The 13,931-nt window shown below is 47.5% G+C and overlaps 2 pseudogenes across 2 annotated transcripts; both read right to left on the reverse strand.

The window, feature by feature from the left end:
• Positions 1-951: 951 nt before the first annotated feature.
• LOC309629554 (apoptosis-enhancing nuclease pseudogene) lies at positions 952-3,364 on the reverse strand (annotated as a pseudogene). The gene has a single exon. The product of its transcript is annotated as an apoptosis-enhancing nuclease pseudogene (transcript).
• On the reverse strand, positions 3,319-10,786 carry LOC309629529 (phosphatidylethanolamine-binding protein 1 pseudogene; annotated as a pseudogene). The gene has a single exon. The product of its transcript is annotated as a phosphatidylethanolamine-binding protein 1 pseudogene (transcript).
• Positions 10,787-13,931: the final 3,145 nt, after the last annotated feature.

The raw sequence follows: 13,931 nt of genomic DNA on the forward strand, positions 1-13,931 counted from the left end.
TTACTAGGCGCCAGGCACCGGGCCAAGCACTCAGCACTTCATCCTCCTAACAACACTGTGAGGTAAGTGGTGTCATTATCCCCATTTTACAGATGAGGGAACAGACTCAAGAGTGAAGTCACACACTTGCCTAAGTCTCAAAGCTATTGAGTGGTGAGCAAAGATGGGACTCAAAGGTTCTGTGTGACCTGAGCTCCGGGTTACCCCAATACCCCCAAACTGCCCCTTAGGAAACAAGGAATGAGGGGAAGGGGATGAATCCCAACAAAGAACATTTTTAGGTATTTGGAGAAAACCCAACCACCACAGCGATTGGGGGCGCCCACCCGAGTGCAACAGCTGCGCAGCTGTCAATGCCCGGCCCGGCCCCAGTGGACCCGCCCTCTGCTCCCCTACAGACCCGTGGCCTTGCTCTCAATAAATAAAGATCCCTGTGGGCAATTCTGCACAGGGCTCCCAGAATTCAAACCACTGTCTTGTTTCTCAGACTTTTGCTTAAGAGAGCCTAGCGCTGGGTGGGCAGGAGGAATGCCTGGCTTGGGTCAAAATACATATGCCAGTCTCCACCCGAAGCCTATCTGCCTTCCCTCCTCCCAGAATAGTGCCTGGTGACTTCTGGTGGCGAGCAAGTGAGGACCCAGCTCCCCGCGAGCTGAGGTCTCTGCTATTCCATTGTAGCCTGGCAGCTCCTACAATGGCTACAGCCAGAGTTCCAGTTCTGAGAGAAAGGGACAAAATGACCCTTGAGTGGCCTTAACTCTGTAGCTTCAGGGCGTAGTTATTCTGAAAATGACTGTGGAGGAAGAGGTAGATGGTGACAACAGGAAGAGAGCTTTATCCCAGGGCACTGGGGCGAGACAAGGGAACTCTTGAATAGGGACACCCACCGCCCCCCCCCACCCCCAAGGAGGGAGAGATCATCCCTTTAGAGAGCACAGCCTGGGGGTGGGAAGTCTGCCGGCGCATCCCCTACTCCTGCTGGGCTCTGGCAGCTAGCCCACCTGCCATTTTCATGGTGCCTATAAAGTGCCATTGGCAAAACCACAGAATCAGGGACTGTGCTGGGGGCAGATGGTCCCAACACTTTAGGCCCTGGGGGACACTGGTGGCATCCGGCCCCAGCCACTCCTGGTCCCCGCTCCCCAGTGGAGCTTCTCCTTCCTCACTCCGTTCTGCCCGGTGCCTCCCCTGTTCCTCTGCTGGCGCCCTGGGCCGGGTCCCCCATATACTGCTCCGTGTCTGTGCCGCTGTCGGGCTCTCTGTCCTCAGGGTGGGGCTGGAGGCTGCTGGCCTCCTGCTGTTCCCATTGCACCTCCACCAGCTGGTAGAGCTCCATGGCCGTCATGGCGTCTTCCACCGACGAGTGCCCGTGCTGGCCCACCTGGATTGTCTTGTGCAGCAGCTGCAGGGCCAGGTCCTTGAGAGAGACGTGGGTCCGGGCGTGGAGGCTGGGCTGGCTGAGGAGGCTGGGGACATAAGTGGTGTCCCGGGTCTGGCCCCGAGGGTGGATGTACTTGAGGGCCTGGAAGTCATCGTGCAGGGCGTGCCCCACCAACGCCTTGCCCTTCAGGAGCCTGAGGATCTCTTTCTGGGCCACCTGGAAGGGGATGGCCTTGTGCATGTGCTGCCTGGTGACGCCGCTCCAGCGAGTGCGGTCGTCCACGATGGGCATCTCAGGTTGGATGTACTTGTCGTAGAGGACCTCGCCGTGGTATCTCACCACGGAGCAGCGGGCCAGCTCACTCACCCGCCCTCGGGGTCCCGTGCCCACCATCTCACAGTCGATAGCCACGCACTTGCTGGGCAAGGGCCGAGCAGATTCTCTGGGGGTGGGCTTTCTGCGGCATGGGGCACCTCCAGATTCAGCCCTTGGACGCTGCCTCACGCTGCTGGCGGCTTCGGTGCCTGGGTGGGGGGATCCTGGCTCTGGGGGTGTGCTCCGCAACCCATGCTCCTGCAGCAAGGCCTTCCGGGCCATGAACCGCGGGTGCTGTCGGCTCTTCCTCTCGTGTTTCCTCCGAAGCACATCCTTGGCGTTCAGGCTGGCCAGGGAAGGGCACAGGCACTAGGCAGACTCAGGAGCTTCCCGGGCCACCATCCCAATCAGCTCACCGCTCAGGGCAAGGGAGGTCTGGGAGGTAATCAGCCTACGGGGCAGCAGCGTGAAAGCCCAGCGAGTCTTCTCATGCCAGCACGTGGCGTCCAGGGAACCTGCAGCTCCAACACGCCCGGGCAAGTCCTGCTCCGGCCGCCAGCCTGTTGGCTTGCTCTTAATTTTTCTTATTCCCTTTTTTTTGGCCACACAGCATGGGGAATCTTAGTTCCCTGACCAGGGATTGAACCCTGGCCCTCAGCAGTGAGAGCACAGAGTCCTAACCACTGGACCACTAGGGAATTCCCTCACCACTCATTCTTTTACAGCAGTGAGTCCAGGAGTTCAGTACACATCAATCTGTGAATAGTATGCTGGCACACATTCTAGAAAGGGTTAGGAATATATATATATCCTGAAATATTAGAAGTGGATGTCCTCCCATCCATGGTTGTATTATGAATAATGAAAAATGTTTACATATATTACTTATTTTTACTTTCTAATTTTTCTTTTTTTCCCATCTACACATTGTTTTTATTTGTATTCGATTATAAGCAAATAGCAGAATTAATACAACATTCAGCAACTCCAGACAGGCTTTTCTCACACCAAAGAAGTGTAATCAGTTTAACAGGCACAGACTTTCGGATTTCTGATAACCTCTTACCCAGCCCTGCAGCTCATCTAGATGGCCAGGCTTGAACAGCAAAGTGACTCTCTCCCTATTGCTTTTTCCATTATTGCTCTTTGAGGGAGTCAGAGCGGGACACTGACACCCAGTAACCAGCTTGGTGTACCACGTTGGGGGTTAGTGGACATGCCAGCCTCTGGTTGTCTTGGTGAGAGACACAGCCATGAAAACACAAGCCAGAAGATGCCGTCACACACAATTCTGGGCTTGGGCTCACAAAGGCAGAGGTAATCAATCTTTTTTTTTTTTTTCAACCTCCCTTAAAGAGTCTCTGATGCTCTGCTCTAATACTGTAGACCTGGTCTTTTTACCAGAATTTTTTTCTTCTTTAAAGTCTGAGTTACTATTCTTATATTAACATTTTGATGACCCTATCATAGACCCAAATTATCCCCCCAAATGGAGTTCAAATTTGATCAAAACATAAACCCCCTAGAATTATAGAGGACAGGCAGAAGGAAAAGTCACCCCAAACCTAAATCTGACTGCTCAGGTCTTGGGAACGAGGAGGGGGAGAAATCTACATGCATCGCTAAACTGCAACACTGCTTGGGAAACTCTGGGATGGTTTCCATCTTCTAACTTTCCTCTGCTTCCCAGACAGCTGCTCGGGGAGTTTGGGCACAAAGTCATCCCATTCAGCCTGGTAACATGTGCCGGCCACCGGGGCCCAGAGCTTGTACCTTTTACAGAAGGACGCCACCGTGAAATTGCCATGATGGGCTCAAGATCGGTTGCTGAGAATGCGTTCGTCACACTTCAGCGGCCTGTCCTGCTCGCAAGCCAGCCAGACGTTGTGGTGAAGGCCTGTGCCCTTGGGGGACCCAGAGCCCACATAATCAGAGAGGACCGAGCCACTGCTGATGTTGTTGCCCTTCACGTTGACCACCAGGAAACGGTTCCCTTCCGGCTGGGAGCATCTGGGTAGGTCAAGACCAACGTGTAGAATTTATCTGGATCAAGGCCATCCCATGCGATACTCGTGGGCCGGTTCTTAACCTGGGTGGGTGTTAGCACTTCGCCCAGCTCGTCAACCTCCACCCCGCCGTTCTGGACTTGCAGCGGGTGCGGCGGCCGGTCGTCCACCTCCTGCAGGCTCAAGGGTCCCGGCCGCTTGCTGAGGTCCAGTGGCCCCACGGGGCCGAGCAGGGCAGACAGCAGGGAAAGTCGCAGGACAGCAGCACCGACTCCGAGCGGTCTGCCTCTCATTTTTCTTACATTGAACATTTGCTTTCAAAATAAGGAAAAAGTACGTCATTTATTTTTAACCAATAAAAGGGAAAAACAGAGAATAAGAAGGAGGAAAAAAATGAAAGCAGAAACCAGGGCCTTCTGTAGGGGATATAGGGGTGTGTTAGTGTAGAATGAGTTTATGACAACCCTGGAGGTTGGCATTCCCTGGAATTCTGGAGTCAAGGCATGAGCTTTTTGACTCTGACCTGTACTTGTGAGAATGTTTTAATAAGCGGAATGGTTTGTCTCACCTTCTATCTGTATCAGTGAATACAAAGGGGTCCCATGGAGGAGGTAGAAGGTAATGGGGGTTTCTAACTGGGGAGAAATGTTCTTGAAAGAGAAATGGCATGATGGTTTTTATCCCTGGTTTCATATTAGAACTGCTGGATACCCCGGACCCACCCCCAGTGATTTAAGTGATTATTGATTAAAAGATGCAGGGGATGGGTGAAGGAGGGTGTCTGCAATTTTTGTAGGATTGAGCCAATTGCCTGAGACCAGACCACTATACAGGGTTTCCAGAGGTAGTGGCCACTGTTTTTCACTTGTGTCCAATCTGAAAAGTCCTACTGACAGATTCCTAGTTAAATCCCAAGAATTGAGCTCCTCAATATAAATTCTTCTCTTCACAATTTCCCTTAGGGCCACCTTCAGAAGGAAAGGTCGAACAGAGATTATTTCTCTCCATCAGTGTTTTCTCAAGCATTGTAGGTGTACCCATTGGTGCACAAACTTAGCTTATTCCTACAGGGAAAAACATTTTAAGACAGCTTTTGATGGTATACATTGTTTGTATTGTGTATTAGTAAAAATATACTAATATCCATCAAAGCTATGATTTCATAGCGGTGATATAAGTTTTTTAAAAATGAAATCTATTTATGCAAAAATACAAGCCAATTGATATACATATCTTAGGTAGATTGCAGTACAGGTACATGGATATGGCAAAAATCAAGATGATATACGTGACTTTAGGAAACACTGGCAGAAGTTGCTTCGTTAGACCTCTCTGAAATGAGGTGAGGTTTGAGCTGTGATTCAAAGCAAGGCTTCCAAACATTGGACTGAAAATATGTGGAGCTGGCTGAGAGCTTGTGGAAATAGTCATTCCCGTCCCTGCCTAGACATTTTAGTCCAGGAGGTTTGAGATGGGGCCCTGGGCTTTATATTTTCATGAAGGTTTCCTGGTGATTCTGGTGCAACCAGGTTTGGGAAACTTGGAGAAGGGAGCGATACCTCCTTGGGCCTGAAAGATTAGTAGTTCTTGGTAATTAAACCTATTTTAAGTATTTGCTGGCTGTGAAGACGATTAACTGTTCTTGACTGTCATCAGCATGGCTTTGAAAACTTTTTCTTTTTTTTATTTTATAAATTTATTTATTTATTTATTTTTGGCTGCATTGTGTCTTTGTTGCTGTGTGCGGGCTTTCTCTAGTTGCTGCGAGCGGGGGCTACTGTTCGTTGCGGTGCTCTGGCTTCGCATTGCGGTAGCTTCTCTTGTTGCGGAGCCCAGGCTCTAGGCGCGTGGGCTTCAGTAGTTGTGGCACACGGGCTCAGTAGTTGTGGCTCATGGGCTTAGTTGCTCTGAGGCATGTGGGATCTTCCCAGACCAGGGCTTGAACCCGTGTCCTCTGAATTGGCAGGCAGATTCTTAACCACTGCACCACCAGGGAAGCCTGCCTTGAAAACTTTCAATTTTTAAACTGTGCCTCTGGGTCTCAGCATTGGGAGGTTGTGTGTGTGTAAATTAAAATACACCCAAGTGAGCACACTATACCCCACCCTCCAGACACATTTTAATCTGATTTAACCAATTAAACAAACAGGAGTGAGTTATGCCATTAGGCTCAACAGGGCTGCTAGAGCAAAGCAAAAGCTCGGTGCCACCCAGGCATGGGAGTCATAAAGTGCGTATTTCTGGGGCAGAGGAAGCGCTCGGGTGGGAGCTGTTTCACCCCGAATCGATGTTTACTCGGTGAGCTTCAGAGGATTCATTGTGAGGCAGCTGGGAGGGAGGCCCTGGGTGGCAGCACTCTGGGATGGAAACCGTGCTTGGGGCCGCAGGAGTCCTGTGAGAAGGCAATTGAGAGGCGTGTGGGTGAGGTGGGGTGAGAAATCAAGAAGCTGCAACTGCTCCAGGCAGGGATGAGAAACTGAGAGCAAGCTGGTAGCACCAGAGAGGCATGGCGGCTTTCCTGAGGGGCTGGTAAAATCCTCCTCCCGAAGAGCAGCAAATGGTTGCTCCGGGGGATGGGGGAAGCAAAATATTATCCCAGAGGACATTTGGGAAGAAGAAGAAATTCTTTATGAAAATCAAAAAGGGCAAATACGTATATATGAAGTTAGTGTATCTTGAATTTCCTGGGGCAGTCCTTAGTGCAATGGCTCTGTTCTATAGTCCGACTGGGTGTTAGGTAATGTTCCCTAATTTTAGGATAAACATTTGAGAAAAAAATGGTGAAAGTGTCTGAGGACAGAAGCCCAAGGTGGCATCCAGCTGGCCCTGCTCGGTATGAGCTGGGGCATGTGAATTGCAGAACCTCTCAGGTTTGGGCAAGAGTGGATTTCTGGACCCCATGAGGTTAAGGGGCCAACTGCCCGAGGCCGGGCCACTCAGCAGGGTTTCCAGAGGTAGCAGCCACTGTTTTTCACCTGTGTCCAGTCCAAAAAGTCCTACTCATGGATTCCTAGCAAAATTCAAATTTTCCTCTCTCCATCTGATGGAGAATTTTCATACCATGTTAAAGAAACCTGGGACATAGATTTGTCTTCGTTTACTGTTTCCTTTCCTTATCAGTTTCTTCACTCACAGATGCTTCAAAACTATTTTCAGCCTGTCAGTCTCCTTTCGCTGTTGTTCTTATATATAAGTTACAGGACTGGGGTGAAATTTTCAAAGGTGTTGGCCTTATGACAGTTTGGTTACATTGTGGAATAATTTTAGAAACTAAATTCATTTGATTTAGGGGGACAGAACATAGAGGTTACCAACGCTTGTCCACTAGGTGTCACTCTTTATCCAATTAAACCCGGCTAGCGGTGTTTATAAATAGAAGTATGTGTATACAATATTTATTTCCTTTGGTTACGGTAAACATGAATAACAAAATGTCCCCACCTGTGTGTTCTTAAGGCTTTTACTGGTGACCTCTGCCACAAAAGGGGACCGTATATCAGTTCTCCGGAGAACTCATTCCTGTCACAGAGGTTTGTTCTGAGACCTCTTGGGAGGTGCAGGCTGGCCGCCTGAGTGGGAGGCTCCTCAAGTCATCGATTGCTTTTTCATGACACTGGACCCTTTGGAGATCACAGTGGACTCTCTTGTGATGAGAGCGAATGTTTCCAAAATGCCCCATTCCGCTTGCTGCTTCCTGAAGTGCTGTCTCTCGGACATTCCAGGCAGCGCTCTCACCAGCTCCATCTGTCCTTCATCCCCGCGCGCTCCCGCTGGGTGGGCGGCAGCATGGGGCGCGAGTGGAGCCGCTTCACCCTACGGAGTGAGCCCAAGGATGGGCGACGTTCAGGGACCGCTCAGCCTGGGGGAGGGGTTGGAGAGGGGCGGTGTTGGGGAGACCACCTCTTCACAGCCGCCACCCTGGGGCAATGCAGGCAACATCACTGCTAGCAATTTTGAATTTCAGAATTTGAAATTATTTGCATTAGCTACGAGGATTGACCAAATTCGATTCGTTTCTCTTTTGCACTGCCTTCAGGGATAAAAACGGACTTACAATTTAGAGTTTATAAGGAAGGAACAATCTGATTCAGAGAGATTGTACTTCTAAATAAAAATAGGTTTTATTATTATTCAAAAAATGTTCTTTCTCTAAAATGTAAGTAGTTCACCCTCAGAGAAGAAATAGGATACTTATAAAATTTTTATATCCCACTTTGCAGTTCAAGAGGTTGTCTCAAATCCATTACCCGGTGTTACCTTCAGCACAACCCTGGGTGTTGGGGATTACTGCTACTATGCTTCTGACTGGGCCTACAGCTGTAATGTCCCAGGCTTGCCAAGCTGGAATTTTAACCCAGACCATCTGACTCCAAAAACTATAATATCCATGAAACCAGTGGTTCTTAGCCAGGCTGTGTATCAGAATCTCCCAGTGAGCTTTTCAGTATATATACTCCCAGACTCACCCTGGACCTTCTCGGTCAGAATAACCTGGGTGATATTGGGTTCATTCAATAAAGAAACATAAAGTGAGTATATAATACCATGTCAGGTAGTGATGGATGTTTGGGGAAGAAAAAAACAAAGCAGTGGAGAGTGACAGGAGGGGCTATTTTAGAAAGGAGCAGCTGGGGAAGGCCAACCTCTCCGAGGAGGGGGCACCTGAACTCAGACGCTACTGAAGCCAAGCAGTAAACTTTGCAGATGTAGGTGGGAAGGGTGTTCTAGCAGAGGGAATAGCAGGCGCAAAGGCTCTGAGGCAGGAGTGTGCTTGGTGTGGAGAAACAGCGAGGGGACCAGTGTGGCTGGAGTGGAGTTGATGAGGGGAGAGTGCTAGGAGATGGGTCAGGAGACAGCTGGGGGCCAGATGTTAGGCCTTCAACTGGTGTTGCACAACTTTTAAAACAAGGGCATGTTAACGTTCTCACTCCTCTAAGGCTCTTCCCCCACTCCCCACTTTTACCTTGCCGAGCAATGAAAAGGAAAAACAGGGAAGATAAAAGCACAGCTAAAATACAGCCCTGATAAGCTGCCACCATTGCAATCACCATGAAGCTGCAGTTCAGCGCTGTTAGGGAGACCAAGAGGACTGAAAATGGTTAGTGGTGAATGAGTAGCTGCTAATTTGATAATCACCGTGAATCCAAGTGAAACAGATTTGTTCGCCTCACTGTCTACAATTTACTTTTATTTGTGATTGAATTGTAATTTCCATTTAAAATCATTATAAGGAAACAATACATTCCCATCACGCTCACTTAAGTACCATCCTGGAGTTTTTAGTTTTGCTTTAACGTTAAATCTGGTCATGCTGTCTTTCATTCCTATCTTCAGGGCTTTCTCTTAAGTAGATGCTGTTCTTTTCCTTGTGTTTATAACATGGGGGCAAACTACACATGCTTGGAGAAGTGATGATAGCGTTTTGTTTCTAAGAGAAGTGCAGATTGGTTACATTTGAAAATGTCTCTCAAGAGAGTTAAATATCTCCCATAATATTGGGGAAAAATCTTTCATATAGATATAATGAAAATATATATTTATTAAAGCAGGGATAGAATGCCATATCCACAAAGTTTAAATCCAGTATTGTAGTGGATCTTAAATAATTAAACAACTCACCATGATGAATACAATTATATTAGATAGCATTCATGTTTATTTTCCATATGCTCAGATTTATTATTTTAACTTCCATATAAAAATAAAATAATATGCTATAATTGGTCACTTGCGTAAGCCAGCTGAAAAAGTCAGATGAGAGATGGGTCCAGAGGAAAACTGAAGGTAACTTTGCCTGTTATAGCACCCTCACGAGCCCACTCTCTGGTGGCTGAAACACACAGGTTAGGGATGACTTCAGAAAACATGAACACTTTTGTAACCTCAGAATACCTCAGTAAAGAAGCAGGTTGTGAAACTGGATGCAAAATGTGATCCTGTATTTGTTAAAACAAAATCATATGTCTACATATGCATTCAATAACATCTAGAATGATACATTCACAATGATGCCACATTGCAATGGTATTTTTTTAATGGAGGGTGGTTTCTGGGTGATTTCATTTTTATTTTATTGCTTATTTGTACTTCCTAAGATGAACATATATCTGTATAATAAAGAAAAACTTGTACAATAAAGTTTATATAAAGTTTATATACTTTTCTATTGTAGAAAAAACACCACTAAAAGTTATTAAAAAAAATCAGGACTTCCCTGGTGGTCCAGTGGCTAAGAATCCACCTGCCAATGCAGGGGACACGGATTTGAGCCCTGGTCTGGGAAGATCCCAGATGCCGCGAAACAACTAAGCCCGTGTGCCACAACTACTGAGCCTGCACTCTAGGGCCCACGAGCCACAACTACTGAGCCCACGCGCCTACAGCCCGTGCTCCACAACAAGAGAAGCCACCGCAGTGAGAAGCCCGCGCGCCGCAACTAGAGAGAGCCTGCGCACAGCAATGAAGGCCCAGTGCAGCCATAAGTAAATAAATAAATAATAATTTAAAAAACCCATCACATGTTGAATTATTGACTCATACTTATTTTACTTCAACTCAAACTTTGCCTTACACAGTGGAAAACATTAGCTTGATTCTTCTGTAATTTTTCCTGTTTTTACTATAATTACTCCAACTCTACACCACAGAGGAAGGTACAATTTTTTGTGCCTGTTCAGTGTCTTCTGGAGTTAGGCTCAAGGAGCTCTGGCTTCTGGACAACTCTGTCCGCTCTATCCCTTCTCTCCACTAGAGGGCAGCAGATGACAGAAGGATTCATGGGCCATTAAAGCTAACTTCCTGTGTTGACAGCTTTTGGGGTGAGAAATGGTCCAGGCGTAGGTGGCTGGGTGTCACGGTGACTCTGTCATTCAGAAAGCCATTTGGTTTATTTGTATTAGTGCAAATTAAAAACAGAACATTTCCCTCTTCTCCAAACCATGGGGAAACAAAATTAACTTCTGCCCCATTATTAGGAGTTTCTGAGGATGCCAAAGACACAAATCTACACACTTAGGAAAAGGACTTGCACCAAACACGTTTTTTTCTTCATAAACTTGTATACTATGCACTATATATCCTTGGACGTTCTGGTCCAAATTACAGAGGAATCAAGACATTTGCGATTGCAATGCTGGCTTAGAGGAACTGGGCGAGGAGGCACAGGAAGGAGGAGGAGACAGTAACCCAGGAGCCATGGCACGAGTACTGGGCCAGAACTGGGAGCAGGTAAGTCAGGTGTGGAGGGCGTTTTGGGGGCGGGACTGGGATATATAGACAGGGTTGACTCACCCCAAGGGGCCATGTTGCAAAATAGGTTACAAGGAGTTGAGGGTGGTGGTGGTGATGGTGATTTGAGGTGTAATTTAGATCTGGTACTGCCAAAGAGAACCCTGTAAGTGCTTGAGGATGAGAGAACCAAGAAGTCTTGAAAGAAGACGCAGGAATCAACCTGGAAAAGTGCTGGAGAATATATTTCCTGTTCTCTCTGATATCTGTTTTCTCTATGGGTTTTGATGACTAGAATTAATCTGCTGAAAAGGAATGGTGAGGGCTTCCTTGGTGGCGCAGTGGTTAAGAATCTGCCTGCCAATGCAGGGCACACGGGTTCGAGCCCTGGGCCGGGAAGATCCCACATGCCACGGAGCAACTAAGCCCATGCACCACAACTACTGAGCCTGCGCTCTAGAGCCCGTGAGCCACAACTACTGAAGCCCGTGTGTCACAACTACTGAAGCCCGCACCTAGAGCCCGTGCTCCGCAATAAGAGAAGCCACCGCATTGAGAAGCCCGCGCACCGCAAGGAAGACCCAACTCAGCCATAAATAAAAAAAAAAAAAAAGAAAGAAAGAAACGGTGAAACCTGGAGTCAAACATGACTGACACGCGTGGGTGCTGCCCTCATCCCCACTCCAGACCTCACCACTTACTTGTGTCCCCAGAAAAGCTGGGGGCTTGAGAGAATCAGCACCTCCCATCTAGGACATAGGACTCTCCTTGCACGATCTTGGTAGCACCACGCGGTGTCGACATACCGCCCTGGGGCTCGTGCTGGTCCTGCTTCCCGGCACTGACTCAGTGGCTCACTGGGGGCACAGGTGTTCAATCACTGCACTTTCGTTTTCTCATTATAATTTAAAGGGACTGCACAAGGCAGCCTTAGAAGATTCATTCAGCATTAGGCCAATGATTGAAGCTCAGAAAAGAAAGGCCAAGACCCAGTTTTTATAAACGGACCAAGCTGCCAACCAAGCAAGCTGGACTCTTGAGAAGAGTACTGGTCGCACTGCATTATGGGAGGAAACAGTGGGGTGCGAAGAGTGAAGACGAGCAAAGATTGAGAAGTGCCGCAAGATTAGACGTGGGCTCCGACTCTAACTCCACCCTTTCCTAACTGAGTGACCTTAAGAAAGCCATTAAACTTCTCTGAGCATTAATTTCATTTGCAAAATGGTGACACAGGGATGTGTCTGGCAGGGTTCTTTGGAACATTAAATGAGACGGTGTCTGTAAATGTCGGCCGCATCTTCGTTCCTACCCTCATCCCGCGTGGAAATCACTCCCGTGAATCCCGAAGTCCCGTCTGCGAGAGGGAGTCCTAAGTGAGAAGGCGCAAAGTCTCAAAAACGCAGCACCAAGAGCGCATCTCTATGAGAAGAACCGCGGAGAGCATCTGGGCTGACATTTTCTTGATTAACTCAATTAAAACTCTGAACGGTTAGTATGCTGTTTTCAGGCAGTTTTGATTGCCACAGCATTTTGCTGTTGCTCTGTCATCAAAAGAAGAATGATGTTTCAGGACCCAGAGGCTGCTTCTCGAGGAAGTGGGGAGAGCGCAGGCCGCCCACTGTGATGCTTTCGCGGGCGCAAACGTCTCTGCTTACCTGCCATGGGGCCTGCAGGACTTCACTGGAGCCCTGTTGCTTTGATATGTCACCTTGTTCTCTCTGGAGTCATTTGGCTATCTCCAGCAAAATCGTACTTTTCAACACACCTGAGGGATATGATACACCCCTCTCCTTAACAGTACAATTGTCTGGGGAAGGAAGAAGGGTTGATTGGGGAGAAATGATGGCTCTGGATGATTGAAGCAAGCTCCCAGCAGGTGCTTCTGTTATATCACAATTTCCTGTAGAAAACCTCAGTCAGGAATCTAAGCTAATAATAAAGTAACCTACTCAATAACTAACTAGAAAGGCCCATCTTGTTAGACTTTACCTCATCCTTAGATAAAAATCTGTTTTGGACAGAATTGTGGATGGTTGGTAAGGCATGATGTCACTAATTGTGGTTTCGTAGTTTCATAGCATAACAAAGAAAATTTCTCTTTTTTTTTTTTTCAGTCTTTGAAATGAGGCCCAGAACTACTTATTAACCTCTAAAATTCTTGGTGGCTTGTTTAAAGCTCAGCCATAGATTCCTAAGGACATAAGCAGCATGGATGAGGGAGATGAGACCGAAGCTTGGGGTGGTGTGGGAAGGAGGGTGGAGATTCACAAGTGAAGGGAGCCAGAGCAACTGGCTTTTAGGCGGAAATAAGGAAAAGAGCACTGAGATTACTGCCAGGGCTGATGGGCACTGGGAGCTGGTGGCAGGGTGGGACTAAGGCAGAGGCGGGAGGCACCTGGGTGCTAAATTTAAGGAGACACCCACTGTCAGGCTCATATGAGTGCAGGGCGGGCACCTGAGAGTGAGTGCCTCCTTAAATTCTGCATCTTGGGTGCTTGGCTTGCACATCCTATTCCAGGTCCTAGAGGTAGAGTAAAATGGAGAGATAGTCTGGTTTCTCAAAGACAGTTGCAAAGAGGTTCTGATAAAAATCTAATCAGCACAACTCGGGGAAAGAAAGTCTCAGGTGAATACCAGGCTTATAGCAAAAAATAATGATCACAGCTTAACGAGATGTAAACATTTGTCATTTAAGGTAAAAAAAAAAAAAAAAAAAAAAATCTTCCTCCAAATTAGGGTCCGTTTATATTCCAGGTATGAGGCTGGAGAGCTGAGAATTTTTCCCTCCTCCTTTCTACCTTTTTTCTTTCCTCTTTCAACTCTTCCCTTCTATTCCTTTCTCCCCTTTTCCTTCTGCTCTGTGTGACACTACTGAAGTGATGGCCCTTGTTTTTTTTCCCCTTCCTTCTTCCTTTGCTTCCGTTGCTTATAAGAGATTCGGAGGGAAAAAAAGAATCAAATATCTGTTTCACAGCCATTTCATAAACAATACTGGCTCCTTT

This window comes from Balaenoptera borealis (assembly GCF_965194805.1).
Source record: "Balaenoptera borealis genome assembly, chromosome: 5".
NCBI lineage: Eukaryota > Metazoa > Chordata > Mammalia > Artiodactyla > Balaenopteridae > Balaenoptera > Balaenoptera borealis.